Source organism: Malus domestica, chromosome 05 (genome assembly GCF_042453785.1).
Source record: "Malus domestica chromosome 05, GDT2T_hap1".
NCBI lineage: Eukaryota > Viridiplantae > Streptophyta > Magnoliopsida > Rosales > Rosaceae > Malus > Malus domestica.
Genome location: NC_091665.1, coordinates 23,431,751 through 23,458,581, shown reverse-complemented (window position 1 = coordinate 23,458,581; position 26,831 = coordinate 23,431,751). Strand labels below are relative to the sequence as shown.

General features: G+C 37.7%; 2 long non-coding RNA genes across 4 annotated transcripts; both read right to left on the bottom strand.

The window, feature by feature from the left end:
* Window positions 1–262: 262 nt before the first annotated feature.
* Window positions 263–13,129, bottom strand: LOC103420050 (uncharacterized). 2 transcript variants are annotated; one of them, XR_011580537.1, is made up of 6 exons: window positions 12,626–13,129; window positions 12,040–12,117; window positions 1,719–1,784; window positions 1,385–1,452; window positions 1,227–1,305; window positions 263–411 (listed from the first exon to the last, which is right to left on the bottom strand). It is a non-coding gene; the product is annotated as an uncharacterized lncRNA (long non-coding RNA). The 2 variants fall into 2 exon arrangements; XR_011580536.1 differs by lacking the exon at window positions 1,719–1,784.
* Window positions 13,130–18,296: 5,167 nt separating this feature from the next.
* LOC114825110 (uncharacterized) lies at window positions 18,297–21,677 on the bottom strand. Of its 2 annotated transcripts, XR_011580535.1 has the most exons (4): window positions 21,385–21,677; window positions 21,106–21,217; window positions 20,990–21,009; window positions 18,297–19,714 (listed from the first exon to the last, which is right to left on the bottom strand). It is a non-coding gene; the product is annotated as an uncharacterized lncRNA (long non-coding RNA). The 2 variants fall into 2 exon arrangements; XR_011580534.1 differs by having other exon boundaries at window positions 20,990–21,217.
* Between the last annotated feature and the right edge of the window lie 5,154 nt (window positions 21,678–26,831).

Sequence of the window (26,831 nt, the reverse complement as noted above, 5' to 3'; positions counted from 1 at the left end):
ATGAGACTCTGTATTTTCAAAATTTATATTCATTATCTAAACTACTTATTAATAAAATTCTCTTTATCAACTAAAAGATGGTGAAAAGACAAAATTAACATTAACAAAACTAAAGAAAAACAACCAAGATAAGAATTGCAGGCAATATAGTAATTAAATACAAAACAATTTTACTATTTTTTTTAAAGCCTCACAACTAGGTAACCACTAGAAACATTGCCCGCGCGTTGCTGCATGATTAGAAACTATATGAAAAAATCAGTTTCAAAGCTATAAGGGATTGTCAAAGAAGGTTAATGTTATTTACATTGAATGATGTTTCAGCTTTTTGAAAGAATTTTTACATGAAGAGCAAAAATTGGGTGAATGAAGCGCTTGAAATTCTTTGAACCACTTTATGAATAGTATGACCTGTGAGTGATCGATTGTGTAACAAAAATTAGTAAGAGAGTATAAGAGTGTTATATATGAAAGACACAATAATACAAATTTATAAAAGACAAAAGATAAGTGTCATTTTGAGATATATGCACAACAGCTAAAATACTATAATGTTAAAATTTATATGATTTCGCCTAAACTAACTAAAATGATTTGTTTATTTTGGTAGGGCATTCAAAAATTAGACATAATTTAGTAGAGTAATTGCTAGAATGGATCAAACACTTTCAGCAACTAAAAGTTTTATACAAAAGCTTTACAACAGCTTAGTTGGAGAATGCAGCATCTCAAACATATAACTGAAAAGAAAAACATGATTCAAACTTGCAAATTCTACATATGAAACTGTATAACAAAATGTCAAAAAGCTGACCACATTGTTTAACAACTTTTTTACCAAGAAATGTAAAATCATTTGCAACATAGCAGGGGAAATGTTGATTCATACCATATGATACAAAATCGTAAAAGAAAAGCAAGAAAGGGTTATTCTTAAAATACCTAAAAAATATAAGAGTAGATGGATGTTTATGTATTTGGCCTTAAGAGCACACAAAAAAATTAAAGATCCGGAACATCAGAACAATAGTTTGAACAATTTAGAGACAAATTTCAACTCTTAGCCGGAGTTTGAGGTTTAGCTAATAGAAAAATGTGGTCCAAAGAAACTAAAACTGGATCCTGGCCGTGTTAATGAGATATTATGTATAGAACAGTTTTGTGGGTGTAGAAAGCCCAGCAGATTGAATTCCCGAAATATGGAGAAAGACCGAGACATTACTTACAGAAAATGAATTGAAATGTGTATCAGTTGTGGTGGCAACAAAGGCTAGGGTCAATCAGATAATGAACAACTTCTTCACACTGTAAGCGAAAAAGTGTAAACAACAATGGTTAGGAAATCATTTTTTAATAAGTTGACAAAGAAAGAGAAGATTACTACCTTTCTTGGATTTCGTAGTTGGGAGTTCGTTTTTTCTTCCATAAACATGGCTTTAGAATAAACTGACGCTGCAATGAACAAAAATTAAAAAGAATTCGAGATTTGTGGTTTTTACCCAAATTTGAGTCTACCCTCAACAAATTTAGTTTGTGCAGCCTTAAATCAGGATCACCAACTTTTATCAATTAATTAATTAAATATTAATTAACATACTTTATTTCCAAGGTGGCTTGTGCCTATGTGTCTACTCTATACTTTGATTGTGTGGCAATAATTTTATTTCATAGAAACAATATGGCTGAGAAGGTATAGTTTTATGTGATAGAAACAATACATGCAGGAGTTTTTCCCAGTTTACAAAAGCCTCTTTTTAATCATTGGAGTAAAAAATTTAGAATACCTGCAAATAAAAGAACCGAAGCGTTACAAACTGAAATTCGTTCATTAAAAATGCAAATAAACTATGCTTCAAAGCAACATAACTAATTTAACAATCTTATTTAAACCTTAATAGAAAACTTGTAACTATATAATCACAGGTTAACCTGATCCTCTAAAATGATTGAATTCCCTTGTTTCAAGATTCTCAACTGTGCTTCAACCTAAATGCATATGTGTATAGATGTTTGTTAATGTATTTGTAAGGAGATTGTTAATTAATTTGAAAATACTATTTTGTAAATGTGCTACTGCATAAAATCTTTAGAAAAGCTGTAGTAGGATGAAAATGTTTAGCACCCAATTTTCTCGATCTTGATGTCTAATTGTGTCCACTCATTATACTGCAGATAAACCAACATTGAGAGTAAATACTGTGATGTAGCTAGCTGACTAATCACCTAGAACACCTAAATTTTTTTTCACTGAGAACCAAATAAAGAGTAGCCAATTCCCAATTGGGAAACACTTCAAAAACCAAAAGTAACAATGAATATGAACCTTAGTCAGAAGAAAACCACAATTCATTTAAAACTTCTAATAAATTTAATAAGTGTACAGATTTTTTCCAAGACCTTAAAATGTATAAGTAAAACTGTAAACACCCAATCACTATTTACAAACAGATAATTGTTTAAAAAATATAAATCACCAGTAAAGAATGACAAATAATGTATACATATATGGGAGCTATTTTGTAAACATATATTCTGAATATAAATTAAATTTTTCTAATTATGTTTAGTATTATCAGGATATGTCTAAGAATATTGTAGAAGTTTTTACAATTAACTACACCTTTACCTGTTGGCATTGGCATTGATCAGTGGGTAACAACAACAACAACAACAAAGCCTTTTCCCACTAAGTGGGGTCGGCTATATGAATCCTAAAACGCCATTGCGCTCGGTTTTGTGTCATGTCCTCCGTTAGATCCAAGTACTCTAAGTCTTTTCTTAGAGTCTCTTCCAAAGTTGTCCTAGGTCTTCCTCTACCCCTTCGGCCCTGAACCTCTGTCCCGTAGTCACATCTTCGAACCGGAGCGTCAGTCGGCCTTCTTTGCACATGTTCAAAATCACCGGAGCCGATTTTCTCTCATCTTTCCTACAATTTCGGCTACTCCTACTTTACCTCGGATATCCTCATTCCCAATCTTATCCTTTCTCGTGTGCCCACACATCCCACGAAGCATCCTCATCTCCGCTACACCCATTTTGTGTACGTGTTGATGCTTCACCACCCAACATTCTGTGCCATACAACATCGCTAGCCTTATTGCCGTCCTATAAAATTTTCCCTTGAGCTTCAGTGGCCTACGACGGTCACACAACACGCCGGATGCACTCTTTCCATCCAGCTCGTATTCTATGGTTGAGATCTCCATCTAATTCTCCGTTCTCTTGCAAGATAGATCCTAGGTAGCGAAAACGATCGCTTTTTGTGATCTTCGCTAGATTGCTCCGGTCATTAGTGTGGATAAGTATATAAATGGATAGAGATAGGAAAGCAGACACAAGATGTACGTGGTTCACCCAGATTGGCTACGTCCACGGAATAGAAGAGTTCTCATTAATTGTGAAGGGTTTACACAAGTACATAGGTTCAAGCTCTCATTTAGTGAGTACAAGTGAATGATTTAGTACAAATGACATTAGGAAATATTGTGGGAGAATGATCTCGTAATCACGAAACTTCTAAGTATCGGAGTGTGGTGTCGTCTTGACTTGCCTTATCTGTCTCATAGGTAGATGTGGCATCTTCTCTGGAAGTACTCTTCCTCCATCCAGGGGTGGTATCTTTAACTGGTGGAGATGCACAAGGTAATGTATCAATTTCACTTGAAGCTTACTTGTAGTTTCAGGCTTGGTCAAGCGCGATACAAACCATGTAGTAGGAGTCCCCCAAGTCGCCGAGCTAGGGGGTCTGCTGAAAGAGGTGACAGACAAGGTAAGCAATCAGAGCTCCGACTGATTGTTCACCTTCTCCCCATCTTGCAGCAGCATGAAGGATAAAGAGAAGAAAAATGAGAAGAGATGATATGAGATACTTTTGCTTTTGAAGAAGTAACTTTCCACAGGCTTATTCTTGAACTGAGCTGGAGGGTTTTCTGGTTTCCTCCAGAGTATAAGGCCGACTGAAGAATTTGAGGGTCAAAACAAGTCCATCAAATCTAGAGTACGTTCCACCCTGCTGATATGGGATACTTTTGCTTTTGACAGAGTAATGAATGTATCGGCACGTGTGCTGTTACGCTTGTCTCCACATGCTTCCTTGTATCCTTCGCACTTGCCCTATCTGTTCCTCAAGCAGATGCGGAATCTTCCCTGGAAACATAAGATGTTGAAGATGAGTACTCGAGAGCAATGCCAGGTAAGTAATCAGGTAAGGGGTTCCAGGCAGTCAGTTCCTGGCTGGAAGCTTGATTCCAAGTGCTGACTGATTGCTCTCTTTCTCCTTGTCTTGCAGGTAAAAACAAGGCCAAAAGAAAAGACAGGGAAAAAGCATGATATGGGATACTCTTGCTTTTAACCCTGATGATATGAGATATTCTTGCTCTAGTATAGCTTGTTTGCAGAGGTATTATCGGGGGGAAAGAAAGCTGAATATTTCGAAAGGCTTCGTTGGGAGTGCCCTCTCAGATATGATGAAGGGTTGAGCATTTTTGCAGGTCTGCCTGTCCGTTGGGGATGGAGGTCGACATATATAGGAGTCTCCCTAACAACAAGTAGTAATGCTATTCCTTTACCCTGCTTGGTCATAGCACGGTAGTGGGAGCTGCCAGTTTCACATGTTTTAACTCTGTCAGAGCACTTTGAAAAAGTGGTCTGTGGTATTTGGCTCTCGAGATTCGGAGAACGATGCCTCTTCGATTTTTGAGAAAGCAATCATGCTGGGGGTATGACTCTCGAGATTCGGAGAGCAGTGTCTCTTCGATTTTTGAGGAAGTAATCATGTTGGGAGTCTGGCTCTCGAGATTCGGAGGGTGGTGCCTCTTCGATTTTGGAGCAAGCAATCTTGTTGGGAGTGTTGTCTCGAATGTGAGTAAAGGTTGGGCATGTTTGCTAGTCTACCTTGCCACGAAGCACAAAGGTTGACACACAGGGACTTTCCAATTATCCAGCAATGGTACTGTTCCTTTACCCTCTCTTCGATTTTGAGAAAGTAGTCATGTTGGGAGTCTGGCTCTCGAGATTCGGAGGACGGTGCCTCTTCGATTTTGGAGCAAGCAATCTTATTGGGAGTGTTTTCTCGAATGTGAGTAAAGGTTGGGCATGTTTGCTAGTCTACCTTGCCACGAAGCACAGAGGTTGACACACAGGGACTTTCCAATTATCCAGCAGTGGTACTGTTCCTTTACAGTTGTGGGTAATAATATGGTAGCTAGACCTTCAAAATTTATGTGTCTAAACTTTTGTTAGTGCTGTTTCTTTGCTATTCTTTTACCTTTCTTGGTCAGAGCGATGTAGTGGGAGCTGCAAGCTTCACGTGCTCAACTTTGGCAGAGAACTTTGGCAAAGTTATTTGTGGTACCCATGAGCTATTGTTGCGTGTGGGAAGTGGGTGATTGAACAGTAAGATTCATGTGCTTTCTACTTCACCAGAAGTCTTCGACAGAATGCCCATAATTTCTGCAAAGCTGAGTGTGCGTGTGACAGGTGTTGACAAGGCTAGAAAAGTAGGTGCCTCTTCGATTTCTGAGATCGGCCCTCGTGGTCTCTGAGCAGCCCAGCTTTTGAGAAAGCGAGCGCCTCTTCGATTGATTCGGAGAACGATGCCTCATCGATTTTTGAGAAAGCAATCATGCTGGGGGTCTGGCTCTCGAGATTCGGGGAGCAGTGTCTCTTCGATTTTTGAGAAAGTAATCATGTTGGGAGTCTGGCTCTCGAGATTCGGAGGGCGGTGCCTCTTCGATTTTGGAGCAAGCAATCTTGTTGGGAGTGTTTTCTCGAATGTGAGTAAAGGTTGGGCATGTTTGCTAGTCTACCTTGCCACGAAGCACAGAGGTTGACACACAGGGACTTTCCAATTATCCAGCAATGGTACTGTTCCTTTACCCTCTCTTCGATTTTTAAGAAAGTAGTCATGTTGGGAGTCTGGCTCTCGAGATTCGGAGGACGGTGCCTCTTCGATTTTGGAGCAAGCAATCTTATTGGGAGTGTTTTCTCGAATGTGAGTAAAGGTTGGGCATGTTTGCTAGTCTACCTTGCCACGAAGCACAGAGGTTGACACACAGGGACTTTCCAATTATCCAGCAGTGGTACTGTTCCTTTACCCTTGTGGGTAATAATATGGTAGCTAGACCTTCAAAATTTATGGGTCTAAACTTTGTTAGTGCTGTTTCTTTGCTATTCTTTTACCCTTCTTGGTCAGAGCGATGTAGTGGGAGCTGCAAGCTTCACGTGCTCAACTTTGGCAGAGAACTTTGGCAAAGTTATCTGTGGTACCCATGAGCTATTGTTGCGTGTGGGAAGTGGGTGATTGAATAGTAAGATTCATGTGTTTTCTACTTCCCCAGAAGTCTTTGACAGAATGCCCATAATTTCCGCAAAACTGAGTGTGCGTGTGACAGGTGCTGACAAGGCTGGAAAAGGCTGGAAAAGTAGGTGCCTCTTCGATTTCTGATATCGGCCCTCGTGGTCTCTGGGGAGCCCAGCTTTTGAGAAAGCGAGCGCCTCTTCGATTTTTGAGATCGGCCTTCGTGGTCTTTGAGCAGCCCAACTTTTGAGAAAGCAAACGCCTCTTCGATTTCTGAGATCAACCATCGTGATCTCTAAGCAGCCCAGCTTTTGAGAAAGCAAACGCCTCTTCGATTTCTGAGCAGGCGCCTCTTCGATTTCTGAAGCTTCATCGAGTGCAGATTTTTATAGGGGCTGGCATTAAGTTCCAAAGCACACTTGAATCTCCACCAGTAGAAGCTTCATTCTTGCACTTCTAAGATCTTGATTTGTCCGACCTCTTCTCTCTTCAACACCTTTGAAAATGTCTGGCCCCTCCGACCGTCGTTTTGACTTGAACCTTGTTGAAGAGGCAGCCCCGCCTTCTCCAGACAACATATGGCGCCCATCCTTCGTCTCCCCTACTGGTCCTCTTACCGTTGGGGATTCCGTGATGAAGAATGATATGACCGCTGCGGTGGTGGCCAGGAACCTTCTCACTCCCAAAGATAACAGACTACTTTCCAAACGGTCTGATGAGTTAGCTGTTAAGGATTCGCTGGCTCTCAGTGTTCAGTGTGCAGGTTCTGTGTCTAATATGGCCCAACGCCTATTTGCTCGAACCCGCCAAGTTGAATCATTGGCGGCTGAAGTGATGAGTCTCAAACAGGAGATTAGAGGGCTCAAGCATGAGAATAAACAGTTGCACCGGCTCGCACATGACTATGCTACAAACATGAAGAGGAAGCTTGACCAGATGAAGGAAACTGATGGTCAGGTTTTACTTGATCATCAGAGATTTGTGGGTTTGTTCCAAAGGCATTTATTGCCTTCGTCTTCTGGGGCTGTACCGCGTAATGAAGCTCCAAATGATCAACCTCTGATGCCTCCTCCTTCTAGGGTTCTGTCCAGTATTGAGGCTCCAAATGATCCCCCTCCGGTGCCTTCTCTTTCTGGGGCTCTACCGACTGCTGAGACTTCTCCTAAGCAACCTTTGTGAAGGCTCCCTCTTGTGTGCTTATTTTGACTCATGTATATGTACATATTTGTAGCTTATCGGGGATATCAATAAATAAGCTTTCCTTCATTTCAACGTATTGTGTTAAATACACCAAAGCCTTCTTCGCTAAGTTCTTTGAATTTTCTTTTGTTAAAGCTTGTATGTTGAAGCTTTCTGAGTGGAGCATGTAGGTTGGGGTAGTGTTCTCTTAATTTCCCGAATGAGGAAAACTTCTCGGTTGGAGACTTGGAAAATCCAAGTCACTGAGTGGGATCGGCTATATGAATCTTAGAACGCCATTGTGCTCGATCCTGTGTCATGTCCTTCGTTAGATCCAAGTACTCTAAGTCTTTTCTTAGAGTCTCTTCCAAAGTTTTCCTAGGTCTTCCTCTACCCCTTCGGCCCTGAACCTCTGTCCCATAGTCGCATCTTCTAATCGGAACGTCAGTAGGCCTTCTTTGCACATGTCCAAACCACCGTAACCGATTTTCTCTCATCTTTCCTTCAATTTCGGCTACTCCTACTTTACCTCGGATATCCTCATTCCTAATCTTATCCTTTCTCGTGTGCCCACACATCCAACGAAGCATCCTCATCTCCGCTACACCCATTTTGTGTACGTGTTGATGTTTCACCGCCCAACATTCTGTGCCATACAGCATCGCCGGCCTTATTGCCGTCCTATAAAATTTTCCCTTGAGCTTCAGTGGCATACGGCGGTCACACAACACGCCGGATGCACTCTTCCACTTCATCCATCCAGCTTGTATTCTGTGGTTGAGATCTCCATCTAATTCTCCGTTCTTTTGCAAGATAGATCCTAGGTAACGAAAACGGTCGCTCTTTGGTATTTCTTGATCTCCGATCCTCACCCCTAACTCGTTTTGGCCTCCATTTGCACTGAACTTGCACTCCATATATTCTGTCTTTGATCGGCTTAGGCGAAGACCTTTAGATTCCAACACTTCTCTCCAAAGGTTAAGCTTTGCATTTACCCCTTCCTGAGTTTCATCTATCAACACTATATCGTCTGCGAAAAGCATACACCAAGGAATATCATCTTGAATATGTCGTGTTAACTCATCCATTACCAACGCAAAAAGGTAAGGACTTAAGGATGAGCCTTGATGTAATCCTACAGTTATGGGAAAGCTTTCGGTTTGTCCTTCATGAGTTCTTACGGCAGTCTTTGCTCCTTCATACATATCCTTTATAGCTTGGATATATGCTACTCGTACTCCTTTCTTCTCTAAAATCCTCCAAAGAATGTCTCTTGGGACCCTATCATACGCTTTTTCCAAATCTATAAAGACCATGTGTAAATCCTTTTTCCCATCTCTATATCTTTCCATCAATCTTCGTAAGAGATAGATTGCCTCCATGGTTGAGCGCCCTGGCATGAACCCGAATTGGTTGTCCGAAACCCGTGTCTCTTGCCTCAATCTATGCTCAATGACTCTCTCCCAGAGCTTCATTGTATGACTCATTAGCTTAATACCCCTATAGTTCATGCAATTTTGTACGTCGCCCTTATTCTTGTAGATAGGCACCAAAGTGCTCATTCGCCACTCATTTGGCATCTTCTTCGTTTTCAAAATCATATTGAAAAGGTCAGTGAGCCATGTTATACCTGTCTCTCCCAAAAGTTTCCAAACTTCGATTGGTATATCGTCTGGGCCTATTGCTTTTTTATGCTTCATCTTCTTCAAAGCTACAACTACTTCTTCCTTCCGGATTCGACGATAAAAAGAGTAGTTTCTACACTCTTCTGAGTTACTCAACTCCCCTAAAGAAGCACTCATTTCATGTCCTTCATTGAAAAGATTATGAAAATAACCTCTCCATTTGTCTTTAACCGCGTTCTCTGTAGCAAGAACCTTTCCATCCTCATCCTTGATGCACCTCACTTGGTTTAGGTCCCTTGTCTTCTTTTCCCTTGCTCTAGATAGTTTATAGATATCCAACTCTCCTTCTTTGGTATCTAGTCGTTTATACATATCGTCGTAAGCCGCTAACTTAGCTTCTCTGACAGCTTTCTTCGCCTCTTGCTTCGCTTTTCTATACCTTTCACCATTTTCATCAGTCCTCTCCTTGTATAAGGCTTTACAACATTCCTTCTTAGCCTTCACCTTTGTTTGTACCTCCTCATTCCACCACCAAGATTCCTTTTGGTGTGGGGCAAAGCCCTTGGACTCTCCTAATACCTCTTTTGCTACTTTTCGGATACAACTAGCCATGGAATCCCACATTTGGCTAGCTTCCCCCTCTCTATCCCACACACATTGGGTGATTACCTTCTCTTTGAAAATGGCTTGTTTTTCTTCTTTTAGATTCCACCATCTAGTCCTTGGGCACTTCCAAGTCTTGTTCTTTTGTCTTACTCTTTTGATATGTACATCCATCACCAACAAGCGATGTTGATTAGCCACGCTCTCTCCTGGTATAACTTTGCAATCCTTACAAGTTATACGATCCCCTTTCCTCATTAGAAGAAAATCTATTTGTGTTTTGGACGACCCACTCTTGTAGGTGATCACATGTTCTTCTCTCTTCTTAAAGAAGGTGTTGGCTAAGAAGAGATCATATGCCATTGCAAAATCCAAGATAGCTTCCCCATCCTCGTTTCTCTCCCCAAAACCATGGCCACCATGAAAACCTCCATAGTTGCCTGTCTCCCTGCCCACGTGTCCATTTAAATCTCCTCCTATAAATAACTTCTCCATCTGAGCAATTCCTTGCACCAAGTCTCCAAGATCTTCCCAAAATTTCTCCTTCGAACTCGTATCCAACCCTACTTGAGGTGCGTACGCACTAATCACATTGATAAGTTCTTGTCCTATTACAATCTTGATTGCCATGATTCTATCTCCTACCCTCTTGACATCTACAACATCTTGTACCAAGGTCTTGTCCACGATGATGCCAACACCGTTTCTCGTTCTATTTGTGCCCGAATACCAAAGTTTAAACCCTGAGTTTTCTAGATCCTTTGCCTTACTACCAACCCACTTAGTTTCTTGTAGGCACATAATATTTATCCTTCTCCTCACCATAACTTCCACTACTTCCATAGATTTTCCCGTTAAGGTTCCTATATTCCACGTTCCTAAACGCATTTTGCTCTCTTGAACTCTACCCTTCTGTCCTAGCTTCTTCACCCTCCCCCGTCTAATAGGATCAAAGTACTTCTTTTGTGTGTCCCGGGTAAAGTTGATAGGAGCATATGCTCCCAAACAACTTTGAGTGGAGTCGTTCGAAAAGAAGTTTCTATGGCCCCCTTGCTCATTTAACACTGCATCCGGGTGCCGATGGAGATACAGCGACCCTTGCTCACTTATCACTGTGCTCAGGCCACACAGCGCGCCACTTACGGGTGACGCCCTAGCTTTAGCGCGATTTTGTTCTGGATTCATTTTCATAAGGATTCGACGTGATCATGGAGTGCCGGCTGTCGACTACCTGACGCCCTCCCCCTCCTCCTTTATCCGGGCTTGGGACCGGCCATGTAAGACATAGGCGGAGTTGCATTGATCAGTGGGTGAAATAGAAAATTTCCAAGTTAACTAAAGGTTTCTGCATAAAAAGAAAGTTTGTGTCATTTCACTAAATAATAAAAATTTGGGAGGTTGAAGGTAAAATTAAATACTAATGAAATGATGTAGTCTGTAACTTTTTCTTGCAGACAACACTCAACGAAGTCAATGCATAAGCTCTTCTCTCCAGGATAAAAATTTAGGTCATATGTTTTAAGAAAATAAGTCTAAACAAAAAAAAAACCATACAAAATCAGTAAATTGTTCGATAAATTTGGAATTTGAGCTGTTTTGTTGAAGGAAAAAAAGTATGAACTTTTTCTGAGAAACTGGAAGCCAAGATCAGAGAGGAAAGAATCATGTTATAACAAAATTCTTAACCACCATTAAAGATGGTTTCATCGCTCTTTGTGATCTCTAATTATCATTTAATTCCAAAATTGATACAATACGATATCGCAGTTTTAGTTAAGCATTGCTTAAAATGATAATCCCCTACACTGACAGCCACTATTATAATAATAAATTACAGATGAATTATATCAACCTATGCAAAAAAAGTCACAAAGTTCTGTACCACAGCTTTATAACAATGAAAAAGAAAGCTCCACTATAATAAAAAGTGAAAACATTAACTAATCCTTCTCAACAGCACATAACAATTATTACCTTGGACATGGGCAGATGCTTTATGTTCAATTTTAAGTTACATAATCATATATCCCTAAATATCATCACATAATAATGTTAACATCCTCTTTGGTTCTCTTAGGACCAATCACCCCATTTCTTGCCATAAAAAAAAAAATTAAATAAATAAATAAATAAACCCTCATTTTACCAGTTATGCCACAACCAGTGCTTTGAGCATGCATTACTTTTAACTTGATTATCATATGATGAGAATTGGGATAATAATAAAGATATTGACAGTGGTATACAATAGTTCAGATTAAAATATTTGTAGGGAAACTCCATACCTGCCAACATGAAAGCAATAAGGAAAAAGGAATGCATATTCTACTTTACCTTCTGAGTAGCACTTGAAAGCTCTTTTTGAACTCTCCTGTGTTCATCTGAGTGGGAATGTTGTGATCACCCAAGTGCCTACACAAATAAACATCCTATAAAAATCATACAAAAGAAAAATCTAAAACAAAAGCAGTAATAACAAAAATGTTAAAAACTCTAAGAAAGTTTCAATCAAAAGTTCAAGACTTAATTCACAGGAAGCTCTGTGAGTAAATTTGTTGGGCAAAAAATTTCCATCAATGCATTCTATTACAAAAAATTCTTTAAATACTGATTTCATGCAATTCAATAGCTAAATGTGTAAACCAGAAAAATATCTTTAACCCAAGTAGGAAAGGAAGAAAAATTCCTTTCCCAAATGACTAACATGCCTCCTTCCCAGATGAAACTACATCTCTAAATAATGAAATAGTCCTTACAAAATTCAAGGCTTGAAAATAAAATAAAAAAGAAATTCAAAAGAAATCAAAACAACTAAAATTCTAACATTTCTTAACAACCACTCAATAAAGGATCAAAAAATCATGCCATCAAACAAATTTGAGAAAAAAAATGTACTGAATTTAAGTTGAAAATTGCTTACCCAGAAACCCAAACCAAATCCCTAAACATTAAGCACCACAAAACCCTAGAAATCACCAATATTCATTTGCTACCAAAGCCAAAACCCTTTAACATACGGGACCGGAGAACCAAAGCCCACCAAAAAATCTCAGGAATAGTCGAGAATTCCTGAGAAAATTTAAAATTTTCGGCAAAGATGGTGTTGTTTTCGATTTGTTGGAAGGCTTGAGGGTTTTTGGGATTTGTTGGTTTCAGGTTGAGATTAAGGGGGAGCAAGTGGAAAAGTTACTGGAACATTTGAGAGAGGTCGAGAGATCAGAGAGGGTTGCACCATCACCAACACTTCCTTCCCCTCCCAGATGGCCAACACCGGTACTTCCAGCCTCCTTTTCCCAGATGACTTACATGCGTACATCCAGCCTTATTTCCTTCCCACGATGACCAAAATACGTAATTTCACTGTGCAACAAAGGAAGAAGGCTGAGAATTGGGCAGCAAATGGGACAAGGATTGTTTGCCCTCCTTTTTTTCATGTCTTTCAATGCCTTTCTGTTTGTGTGGTCACGATTAAACCACGTCAATATTTTATATTACTATTTATTTTTGTGTTATTATCTTTATAAAAATATATATATATAAAATGTTAACGTGGCTTAACTGTGACTACACAAAATAGAAGGACATGGAAAATGAGAGGGCAGACAATCCTTGTCCCAATAAATGAGGGGCATTTTCACCACTTTAGTGTTAATGGACAATAACGTTTAGTTTAGGTTTTAGTATATAGATAATAGGGTAAAAGACTGTTTACTACCCTCATGTTTCATGGTTTTCAACATTTAGTACATCAAGTTTTTTTCGTCCCAGAGTCATACCTAAAGTGTTAATTTTGAGACAGTCTCATACATCTGTTAGTCAAACTATTAACTCTGTCGTTAACTGATGATGTGGTGCCTATGTGGACAATGATTAGACGCCACGTGTCATTAAAAATATTAAAATAATAAAAGTACTTATTAAAAAAAAAAAAAAAAAAAAAACTATTCTTCCTCCCTTCTCCCTTCCTTCTCAGCCTCTACTGCAAATCCAACCCTCTCTCTCCCTCAACCCCCAACCTTTTCCCTCCCTCAACCCCCAACCATCTCCCTCCCTCAACCCCCGACCCACTCAATTTTAAAAATAAAAAAAAATGTTTATGGGCACCCTACATCCCTTCTCTTCCCTGAATCCATGGCGACAGCTGCACTGCGAGCTGAGGAAGTTCCAGACCTCGCGGTTAGCGGCGTCAAACCGATTGCTCCGGTTCAGGTCATGGTGATAAAGACGAAGGACGAAATGATGTTGCACTTTGAAATCGTACGTCGTCGCCTTCACATCCAAAACCCATTGCCTCCTCCTCCAAACCCTCACTCCTGGCGATGAAGGATCGGCCTCCTTCATCGTACGACTCCGTCTATGTCCCTCCCCACCACCGCCTCCGCTCTGTCATCAGCACCCCCACTTTCAAATTGGAAACGAAAAACCAATTTCACACAAACCAATCAGTAAAACCTTCAATCACAATAGAAAAATAATAATTCCCAATTTTTACAAATTCTGTAACATTTTCCCCCAATTTTTCCAATAGCTGCCAAATTCCAAATAAACCCAAGAAACCCAGCTGCAACAGATCTCAAAAACTATCCATAAGAAAACACAATTAACAATAATACAAACCAACACACATTCATTGATTCATGCAATTCTAATCAAACAGACAACACAGAAAACAGGAGAGAGTAGGTAGAGAGAGAGTTACAGAAAATTAAACCCGAATTTGAATTCGCAAATATGCAAGGCGAAAAGGGTTCTGCCCTTCAAGGGCAAATTGTGGTCGGAGAGACCCAGAAATCGAAAAAAGGGAGACACAGAAGGGCTCCATTCGAAGAGGGAGGGGGAGGGTAGGTGGAATCAAAGAGGGAGATGGAGGGGGATGGTGGGTGCAGAGGAGAAAAGGGTGCCCAGAAACATTTTGTTTTTTTAATTTTAAAAATGAGTGGGTCGGGGGTTGAGGGAGGAAGAGGGTTGGGGGTTGGGGGTTGAGGGAGGGAAAGGGTTGGGGGTTGAGATCGGGGATTGAGGGAGGGAGAGGGTTGGGGGTTGAGGGAGGGAAAGGGTTGGGGGTTGAGGTCAGGGGTTGAGGGAGGGAAAAGGTTGGATTTGCAGTAGAGGCCGAGAAGGGAGGGAGAAGGAAGGACAGTCGGGGTTTTGAGGAAGAACAATTTTTTTTTAATAAATACTTTTATTATTTTAATATTTTTAATAACACGTGGCGTCCAGTCATTGTCCACATAGGCGCCACATCATTAGTTAACGGCAGACTTAACAGTTTGACTAACGGATGTATGAGACTGTCCCAAAATCAACACTTTAGGTATAACTCTGGGACGAAAAAAACTTGATGTACTAAATGTTTAAAACCACGAAACATGAGGGTAGTAAACAGTTTTTTGTCCTAGATAATATCATTTGTCCCTATATCTTTTCTTTCACATTTTTCTCCCAGATAAGATAAAATTTTAGTGACAAATAGTTATCCAAAAACAGTCAATAAATATGAACAACTCTTCAACGACAAAAAAGCCGTTTGAAGATCGCCACTAAAAAGTTTTAGCGACCATTTTATATTTTTTTTTCTTTGTAAATTTTATTTTCAAACTTTTAATAAGCACATGCATAACATGTGTACAATTGCTAGTTAACGTTTAAAAAGGGTTTTTATTAGGTTTTCTTATATATACATATACATATTATCTCCTAGTCATAGTCTAAAATATCGATATTATCCTGATATTTTCATCGAAATTTCCGTGTTTTTGGACTACCGATATTTCCGATATCATCGATATTTTAGACATTGATAGAAACTCTATATGGTACTAAGTCACTCATGTATCTTACCATGCAATGTATAAAGTGTAAAATATTGTACTAATTCATTATATATAAATAATTATGGTGTGTTTAAACTTCTTTCATTAATTACTACATATTTTCTACACTCACAATGTTTGTCAGCTCGCTATATAATCAACTTAAATCAGTTAAATCCATCATGCAATGCATTTCCTTCGAATTTTTTGTGATAAACTAATAGATAATTGACTAAATAAACATCCTGCAAAGTTTCAATAAAAATTTCCAAGTTTTTCTTACAATTTCCGTGGTTTTTATTCAATTTTTATCGATATCGATAATTCTGATATCATCGATATTTTAGACAATGCTCCTAGCTTTGGCTTAGGTTTCCCCGTTATGCCTTTGTGCTAGAAAAAATAATTCTACGTATTTCATTTAGCAATCCATTTCATTCAGCAATCCATTTCATTCATATCTTGAAACAGATTGAGCGATTGAGCACTCTACCTTCACTTTGCTGCCAACCTAGCAACAATATCACCTAGCTTAGTTGTCATATTTGCATTGGAGTAAGATTCTATCCCTTCCTATTTCCATCTCTTTCCCTCCCCTCATTTCACTTTGTTTTTTGTCTTTTTTGTCTTTATAAAAAAATCAATATAAGATATTGACCTGGCTGAATTGTAACCGTTTAAGTAAGAAGAGAAGAAAGGAAAAAGAGATTAGTAAGAGAGAGAATCCTCCTCCATTTGCGTTACATTCTTATTAGACTTCACTACAATGCTTACACCCTTCATGCCAAGCATGTGTGATTTCGTGTATCATTTTGATGTGTATATATAAATATACTATGTGGATTGTTGAGATTGTTCATGGAGCATGAGAACTTTAGTGTTAGGTCATCCGAGAGATATATGTATAGGGCACAGGGATAATAGGGCAGAATGGCCAATATAGGGGTCATGTAGTGAGCTACATATTTTGAAGGATAACCAACACGTGAAGTGATAATGTGATGTGGAATTATGTGGCCTGATATGTCATAAAGCTTTTGATATACTTATACTATTTTCTAAACGAGCTGAGGAATATATCTATAAAACAGGCTAGACGAGCTGAGGTTATGTAAGACGAGAGAGACAAAGTTTTGTTATTTATTTACAATTGTAAAGTTTTTGGAGCAATTTGTATAAGAGAAGTTTATTTTCAACCGCATATTTCTTCTATTTTCGTTTTTAATTATTTATTCACACATCGTGGATGAGTTTAATTTTTACATCGATCACGAATCTGGGGCGTGACATTTCATGTTAAGACCGGACATATATATATTTTTTATTAAGCAAATTCATATTAAAACAGGTTTTAAGGAAAACTAACATTCTCATCCGATTTTGTTTGGACAGAGCCATAATTGGTGGCCAGTACATTTATAAGCATAGGAATATTTACATTTTTGCTCCAATCAACTCATATGCCAACCAGCGCCAATACCAGAAAATTTTGCGGTCGCTGGAAAATTTCATGTCAATGTTCAACAATGACATAAAAAATAGCAATAGGTTCAACTTTAAACATTCAATTATGTTTTGTTAGGTAAGTTTTTTGTATTGTTTACATGTATGCACAATATATATAAATTAGATAACTTATGAGAAAATTCACCACTTAACTTTTTTTCTTTAAAATCATTGTTGAACAATGATATTGAGATCAAAAAATTGGATTGGCCAAGGGCCAACAAATTGGATTTGATCGATCACGAAAAAGTTGGTCGGTCATATAATCTCTAAAAATTAATGAAACCCTCTTTGTTAATTAAAAGATGATGAAAAGACAGCTTAGTCTTCTATACACAAAAAAAAAAAATGATGGGCAACAATGTAATTTCACAGGTCCAAATTTTACTGTTTTTTATTGAAACCTCACTTACAGGTGATGTTAAAATATCTCTAATATTTATAAAAAAAAATTTAAAAAAAAACAAAAACAAAAACCTACCACTCCCTCCTCTCTCTCTCTCTCTCTCTCTCTCTCTCTCTCTCTCTCTCTCTCTCTCTCCCCTTCTCATTTTCTAAAAATATTTGTTCATACACACAAAGTGTGTAGCCAAATGCTAGTACTATTATTAAGAGAACTCTCATTGTCAACTTTTTCCCCCCTTTTTTTCTATTTTGCCCTCACTTTAGATACACACTGACACTATTGACAAAAGGAGGGTAAAATAGTAATTTTGTACCTTTTGACAAAATGATAATCATATCCATATTTTCCCTATTTTACCTTTTTTTTATACTTATTTTTCCTATTTTACCCTCACTTTTGATACACAATATTTACATAAAGAAAACAAAATAGTAATTATGTAATATTAAAAAAATATACACTTATTAAGAGATATTGTTTACACACACAAAGTGTGTGCTCTTTGCTAGTAGTCACTAGTACAAAAAACACTTTGCACGACACAGATCCTTCGTCGCCCAAAGTCTAAAAAACATCGCGCAAAACTTAGCGCAACGAACCTTCATCGCTCGCTAACCGTCACGGCAAGGCAGTGACAAAAGGGTTTGCGTGACGAAGAAGAAATATGCGTCGCACAAAGTCACTTTGCAAGACATAGGATGCGTCGCGCCCAAAGTTACTTTGCGCAACGCAAGCTGCTTCACACAAAGTCGCGCAAAGAGCTTGCGTCGCTCAAAATGGATTAGATCGCCTTTTGGTTTTGGTCAAAAATATATTTTTTTTTAATTTTTAATAATATTGTAATTAAATTCTAAACAATAATTAACTAACCAAAAAACATATTTAATTATAAAATATATGAAAATGTACATACATACAAGATGTCCAAACAAAAAATAAAAAAACTACAAATAGTCTTCTAGGTGAAGTGGCTCGGAGGTCGAAGGTGTAGCAAGATCAGGTACTGGTAGCGAGATTTGGAGGCTAGACATCTGTATGGCTCGTAGCCCGGCATAGGCCTTCAGCTCCTCGCCTTGGGCCTTCATCTGCTCCCTCATCTGCTCACCAACCAAAAAAGAGGAACTACCTATCTATTTTCATAGCCAACATAAAAAAAGCACATCAAGTGAAACAAAAAAGAATGGGTAATCCGATACTGGGATTACCAAACGTTGTAATCAATCAAAGGTACCAAAACTTCATTAGACTAATTGATATGATCAAAGTACTGTACAAAAACAGTTTACTTCGTACAAGCCATTCAACCAAACACATGACCATAAAGACTAACTAGTAGTAAATAAGGTAGGAAGGTAAGAGAAGCAACTCCAGATGTTGTTATCTGACGGAAACAATATGTGGTAGGTAGCAGTTAATTGAAGAGAAAAAATCTAAGTAATCAATTGATTCGGTGAATATTCGATAGAATGGTTGCACTAAATATGCACATGCATAGAATCTGCTGTTAGCAACTCCACTGACCATATGATTTTTTTCCTAATGTTAAATATTAAGGTTTTCAGAAAATAGTGTTACGGTGCTCTTGATGCCATGGTGTTCTACTTTTATGTTGCTGATGGTGGTCTTGACGCCACGGTGCTCTTGACGCCATGGTGTTACCGGACTAATCAACATATACGTAAGCAGCGATTAATTAACATTTTTGTGTCCATACCGATTACAGAGAAGCATCCGAGCTTGTCTATAATCTGTATGAACACAGAAATGTTGGACTCTCTTGACATGAACACAAAAACAGCTTGTTTAATAAGGCGCTACAAGTACGGACAATGTATATTTAGATTGAGCAAGTAACAAATTATATGCAACTAGATCATAAATTCAATAACAAAGAATAAAACTCACTCTGTAAATAACTGCAGCAAGATTTCTAGCAAGTGTATCTTTGTATATATATTTCCCCAGAAAGTTATCTTTTGCGGCAATCATGATTTTAGCCGTTGTACCACCTGATATCACACCAAGTGGGTACCATCGGTAACGAGGGAAGGACAAAAAGGGTTCTTAATTACCATGGCCTTAAGACCACCTATTCATACTGAAATTGACGCAGCGTGAGATATTAAACAGGGAAATCCTAAGCTAAATCCACTAGAAATCTGGAATCCATCAGAAAATCAAATAAAGTTAACTTTTTGGAAAACCCTACTATGAATAGGTGGTCTCACGAACTCGCGCTTTCCCCACACTCTTTGGAAAACCCTAAGCTAAATCCACTAGAAATCTGGAATCCATCAGAAATACAGCGAAAATGTCACCAGGATAGGAATGTTCCTAGAAAGGATAAAGTTAACTTTCTTGTAAAAACTGTAAGGATACATATCTCAAGCTTACACTTCATGAATTGAAGGGTGTGATAAAGAGATTATATTAATGTACTATACTGTCAATATCTTAAGCATTTCATAGCATCATATTTCAATATTACATATTTGACGATATATATTAAGAAGCACTATATTGATGATATTAAACTCAGAAAAGTGCACTAATTAATTAAACTCAGAAATCGAAGGAACACACAAAATATCATATGCAAGTTCGTTCACAGCCTTGTTAATATAAGCCAGACCTAACAAAATACGATATCCTTATAGCATAAGCTTAACCAAGAGTGAAACTTTACATAGATATGACTACTCCTATCCCTTTTCTTTCAGTTTCTACAAGCTTAAAGGATAGTAGTTTCCTAAATAAAAACTATCAAGAACACCTAATTCTTCAAATCCGACTACCTTCTTGCGACATTCTTAGCTCATGTTTCCGTGGAAACAGTAAAGGGATTTTCATTCAAATAAAAAGAAAAAAACAACTAAATTATCAAATTCCAAAACCTAGTTGTGATTTTCCTAGCTCAATCTGTTTCGTTATATGTTGAAGGATCCGTTTGCCAAATTTACACAAGTATAAACCAAACCTTATGTTGAAATAACACCTAAATTCTCAAGCCTTTCGTCAGTAAGGTTGACATGCTCTTTCCCAATATCTAGAGAGTATCCCAGAATAGGAAGGCCCAGCAAATATGCAACTATTCAAAGAGAAAATTTTAACCAAACCAATATGAGTACCATTCTCATAAAGTGGAAAATGGGGTACGGGTACACTTAAAGCTTTCAAGAACACAACAGCTTAAAAAAAATAAGAAAATTAAATAGTACAAATGATGAACTAATTTAAACTGAGACTCAAATTTAAGTCATTTTTCGGTACGTGGGATGAAGACTTAAATTCAAGTCATATTTTCGGTGATCTAGTTATGTAGTTAAGAACTTTGATATCAAGCAAAGTAGGAAACCCATTAATCCATTTAAAAAGCAGAACTTAAATTACTGATATGGTTAAACTAATCAAACTATTATAAAAGTTAAAACAAAATAAGAAATGGAAATTAAAACTTTGATATCTATTATCTAGATGCAGAGATACCAATTAATTAACCCATTAACTTTATCCTTCTGTAATATCAAATCAGATGTTTCCATTGTAGATGCAGAAGTACCTGGAGACTGTGGAGCAAACCTGCCAAATTGGAGATGCGAGTTTGTATATGCCAGAGAACTTTAACTTTATCAAACAAAAACGCTAATAAGAAATGTACTCAAATTGAATGCAAACCTGCCAAACTGGCGATGCGAGTTTGTATTTGCCAGAGAACTTGCACAGATTGTACAATCAGATGAGAGTTATACGGAGTTGGAGACGGCATGACGAGAGCTGGAGTTGGAGACTTGCACAGATCATACACAAAACACACATACAAATCAACAAAATTGCAAAAACTTCAGACAATCAACTCGAATCACATCACGAAAAAAGTAATTTGACAAAAATCCAACATGCAATTTGAGCCTAAACCCTAAATAACAAAAACCATCGAAAATCAGAAACCCTCACCTTGATTTTGGGACTTGATTCGCGTCGGCTTCGAGATTCGCGTGGCTGCCCATCGTTTAGAACGAGAGGGTAGTGGTGGTGGTTGGATTCGAGATTGTGAAGAGGAAAGCTTACGAAGAAGAGAGAGATGTCTACGGGAAAGAGAGAAGGAGAGATGAGCGAGAGGGAAGAGAGATGTCTACGGGAAAGAGAGAAGGAGAGATGAGAGGGAAGAGAGTGGTCTATACGGGAAAGAGGGAAAGAGGGAAGAGAGATGTCTACGGGAAAGAGGTCCAAACTTGAAAAATTGAAAAACAGCGCCTATTTTTCACTATTGCACTGCCAAAATTATCATAACTTGTGCAATATAGGTATACAATTTGACATCGCGTAAAGTGATTTTGCACGACGACCATATTAAGGCGTCGCGCAAGGTTTTTTTTTTCTTAAATTATTATTAAAAGTTACTGAAAATATGATTTTACTCTTTTCAAATTCAAATTTTTTTTACATAAACCCCACAATAATATATTTTTCTAACAAAAACCCACAATAATTTTTTTTACATATATATTATTCAATTTCTTAAGTGTTATAAGTACAAAATAAATAAATTAAAATCTACTTAGTAAATATATATATCATTGAACTTGATGGGAAACGCATTGTACGAAACTAGTTTCAACGATCCAACTATTAAATTTGTTTGTATATACTTCGAGATCGCATACATCAAAAATCGAAAAAAACAAACATTCAGAGATCAAGTAACGAGACATACCTTTTTTACGGTAATAAACAAAAAATCACGATATAACGGTTATTTTAACTCCGATTTTGATGATTTTTTACATCTACACTCTTTAACCCTATATGAATATAATGAATTAATTCGATCGTCAATTTGAAACATTTACACAAGTGGATACAATAAAATCTTATGTTATACTTGATGAAAGTATAAATAAAATCTAAGTATTAGGGAATCTATCGTTTTAATGGGATACACATTGTACGAAACTAGTTTCAACAATCCAACCGTCAAACTTATTTTAATATGCTTCAAGATCGCATACACCAAAAATCGCAAAAAACAAACATTCAGAGATCAAGTAACGGGACAAACCTTTTCGACGGCAATAAATGAAAAATCATGATTTAACGGTTATTTTAACTCCGATTTTGATAATTTTTTACATCTACACTCTTTAACCCTATATGAATACAATGAATTAATTCGATCGCCAATTTAAAACATTTACACAAGTGGATACCACAAAATCTTATGTTATACTTGATGAAAGTATAAATAAAATCTAAGTGTTAGGGACTCTATCATTTTAATGGGATACGCATTGTACGAAACTAGTTTCAACGATCCAACCGTCAAACTTGTTTGTATATGCTTCGAGATCGCATACGCCAAAAATCGCAAAAAACAAACATTCAGAGATCAAGTAATGAGACAAACCTTTTCGACGGCAATAAGGGAAAATCACGATTTAACGGTTATTTTAACTCTAATTTTGATGATTTTTTACATCTACACTCTTTAACCGTATATGAATATAATGAATTAATTCGATCGTCAATTTAAAACATTTACACAAGTGGATACCACAAAATTTTATGTTATACTTGATGAAAGTATAAATAAAATCCAAGTGTTAGGGAATTTATCGTTTTAATGGGATACGCATTGTACAAAACTAGTTTCAACGATCCAACCGTCAAACTTGTTTGTATATGCTTCGAGATCGCATACGCAAAAAATCGCAAAAAACAAACATTCAGAGCTCAAGTAACGAGACAAACCTTCTCGACGACAATTAACAAAAAATCACGATTTAAGGGTTATTTTAACTCCGATTTTGATGATTTTTTACATCTACACTCTCTAACCCTATATGAATACAATAAATTAATTCAATCGTCAATTTAAAATATTTACACAAGTAGATACCATAAAAATAAAAGGTAATAAAAGAACCCAAAAAGAAAAACAAAAGTAAAATAAAAACCTTTGTGACCCCTCACCCTTTAATTTTTCATAGGAATATATATGTATGACGGGCTAGACAAGTTGAGGTTGTGTAAGACGAGAGATGGAGTTTTGTTATTTATTTTGTACAATTGTAAAGTTTTTGAAGCTATTTATATAAGAGAAGTTTATTTTCAACCGTTTCCTTCGTCTATTTTCGTTTTTATTTATTTATTCGCGCACCAAGGACGGACTTGGTGCGATGGCAAGTGCCTTCGCCCATGAGCGGTAGGTCTCGGGTTCAAGACTTGGGAGCAGCCTCTCCATAAATGGGGGTAAGGCTAGCCGACATTCACCTCTCCCGGACCCTGCGTAAAGCGGGAGCCTTGTGCACTGGGTACGACCTTTTTTATTCGCGCACCAAGGACGGAGTTAAGTTTTGCACCCACCACGAATATGGGGCGTCACATTTTATGTTGAGACTGGACATATATACTTCTTATTAGGCAAATTCAAATTTAAAGACAGATTTTAAGGAAAACTATACCATCCTCATCCTGTTTAATTTGGATAAAGCTATAATTTGTGGCCAGTGCATTTATAAGTATAGGAATATTTAGGGTCTGTTTGGTATTTAACTTGGATCCAATTTTTTAACTCAAAAACAAGTTTTGAGTCACAATTTTAAAGTTCTTGTTTGGTATTTGATTTGGATCCAATTCTCAAAACCACAACTCAATTTTTTTTCAAAACAAAGCCTTTTTGTTGAAAACACAAAAAGTGTGTTTTTAGACTTTTTGGATCTTCTCTCACGTCTCTCTCCTAATCCCCTATCTTCCTTCTTGCCTCTTAGATCCTCTCTCTGATCTGTCGTCTCAATTGGATCCCCCATACCAATCACCAGTGGCGCAACAACATCGAACGTCGGAACCTGCACAAAGAATCATTGATTTCGACTACCAAGTCCTGGAATCCAACCCAAAGCCATCCTTTATTTGCAGGACCAATATCGTCTGTTGGGCGAGAATGTTGCCAAGATCAGAACCGATCTCATGAAGGAGCATCTTACCACTTTCCGAACCCACTTGGAAGCTTTCGCTCAAAAGCAGCAAGTCCCATTTTTCTTCTCAATCAATCAATTTCAGTACGAAATAACCCAGCTTTCAGATCAAAATTTCATATATGCATGAAGGTTGGAGTGAGAGAGATGATAACAATGAGTTCATCAATGTTGGACCTAGGTGTTCAAATTTGTTTCTTTTTTGAAAGAGCATGGTAGAAATTTTGATTAGTTTGAGAGGCAGAAGTTGCATACCAAACAAGGTTTTGGATTAAAATTTTTTAAATCAAAACATAAGTTTTTAGAGAAAATAAAAATTTTGAGTTCAGTTCTCAAGTAAGATACCAAAATGGCCCTTACATTTTTGTTCTAATAACATAACTTATATGCCACCGGCACCGATACCAATTTTTGGGTTGTTGGAAAATTTCATATCAATGTTCAACGGTGACTTAAAAAATAGTAACATGTTCAACTTTAAACATCTTGAATTATGTTTTGTTGTGTAAGTTTTTTGTTTTGTTTACATGTATGCACAACATAAATTAGCTACGTATAAGAAAATTCATCACTTAACCTTTAGTTTTTTGAAAGTCATTTTTGAACAATGATATTGAGATCGGAAAATTGGATTGGCCGCGGGCCAAAAAATTGGATTGATCGGTCGCGAAAAAGTTGGCCGGTCATAAACCTTGGTAGAATTAAGTGACAATTATGTAATTATATTAAGTTATAATAGTATGTATAAGTTATTTTGATTGAGTATTCCATTAGAGCAATTCCACCCTATCCCAATTGCCTAAGCAAGTGGGCAATTAGATCCCCCATAACTCAAAAATCCTTCTCCACCCCAGCCCAATCAGTAGGGACATTCGTGGACCCATTACCTAAACTAAAATAATAATACTTTAATTTAAAATAATCTTAAAATTAATATTTAAACTAAAAGATCCTTTTTGTTATACAAAAGACTATTTACTACCCTCAAGTTTCATGGTTTTCAATATTTAGTACATAAATTTTTTTTCATTCCAGAGTCATACCTAAAGTGTAAATTTTGGGACAGTCTCATACATCCGTTAGTCAAACTGTTAAATCTCCCGTTAACTATGATGTGGCGCCTATGTGGACAATGACTGGGCGCCACGTGTCATTAAAAATATAATAAACTATTAAAATAATTAATTAATTAAAAGTTTAAAAAAAAAAAATCCCATATCCCTTTGTCTTCCCCACCCTGACCCCCCTCCCTTCTCCCTCTGCACATCCATCCTTCCCCCATCCCCTCCGCCCCCTTCATCACATCCACCCCCTTCATCTTCTCCATCCGAGCACCCCCATTACCCACCCCTTGTCTACCCGAGCCACCCTTTCTCCATCCACTCCTCCCTCTGGCACTTGCTGCAACCCCCACCCTCTCTTCTCTCCTCTGCAACCACCCACTCTCTCTCCCTCTCTTCTCTCCTCTACAACCCGCACCAACCACCCTCCCTCCCTCCCGTCCTCTCTCTGATTTCCTCACCGGAGCTCCGCCCTTCCTACGCCACCCCCATAGCCATCTCTGTACACCCCTTCTCTTTTTCTCTCTCTCTACAATTTGAATTTTTTGATTTGGATTGATTGATTGACTGATTGGTTGTTTGATTGAGATTTGGTTGGTTAGTTGTTGTTCTTGAATTTCTGCAGCTAGGCGAGATTTCTGTGGAAGAGAGGGTCGCCGTGCTTCCATCCGAGGACAAGGGACTTGTCGGGTTCTTGGACCTCGACGGAGTGGACAGCTGAGTTCTTGGATGTGCAGAGGGAGTGGACGACATTGAGTTCTCAGAGTTGACGAAGGATTAGGCCTATGCAGAGGGAACGGGAGAAAAAACGAAAGGGAATCTGGGGAGAAGGGGGAGGGGAAGGATGGATGTGTAGAGGGAGAAGGGATGGGGGGTCGGGGTGGGGAAGACAATGTGGATCTGGGGATATTTTATTTTTTTTACTTTCATTTTATTAATTATTTTAATAGTTTAATTATTTTTCAATTTTTTTAATGACACATGGTGCCCAGTCATTGTCCACGTGGGTGCCACATCATCATTTAATAGCAAAGTTAACAGTTTGACTAACGGATGTATGAGCCTGTCCTAAAATTAACACTTTAGGTATGACTTTGGGATGAAAAAAAATTGATGTACTAAATGTTGAAAACTATGAAACTTGAGGGTAGTAAACAGTCTTTTGCCCTAAAAAAAAAAGTTGTCTATGCATTTGAACTCATAACCTCATTGAAATATTTAAATAAGAAGTTTTTTTTTTTTTAATTTCATGAGCGAGTTCATTGATTGTTAGTTTAATACATTCTTTAATAATAAATAGATTTTAGAAATAGATAATTTTTATGAGAATTTTAGAAAATTAAAAAACTCTATGAAATTCACCCTT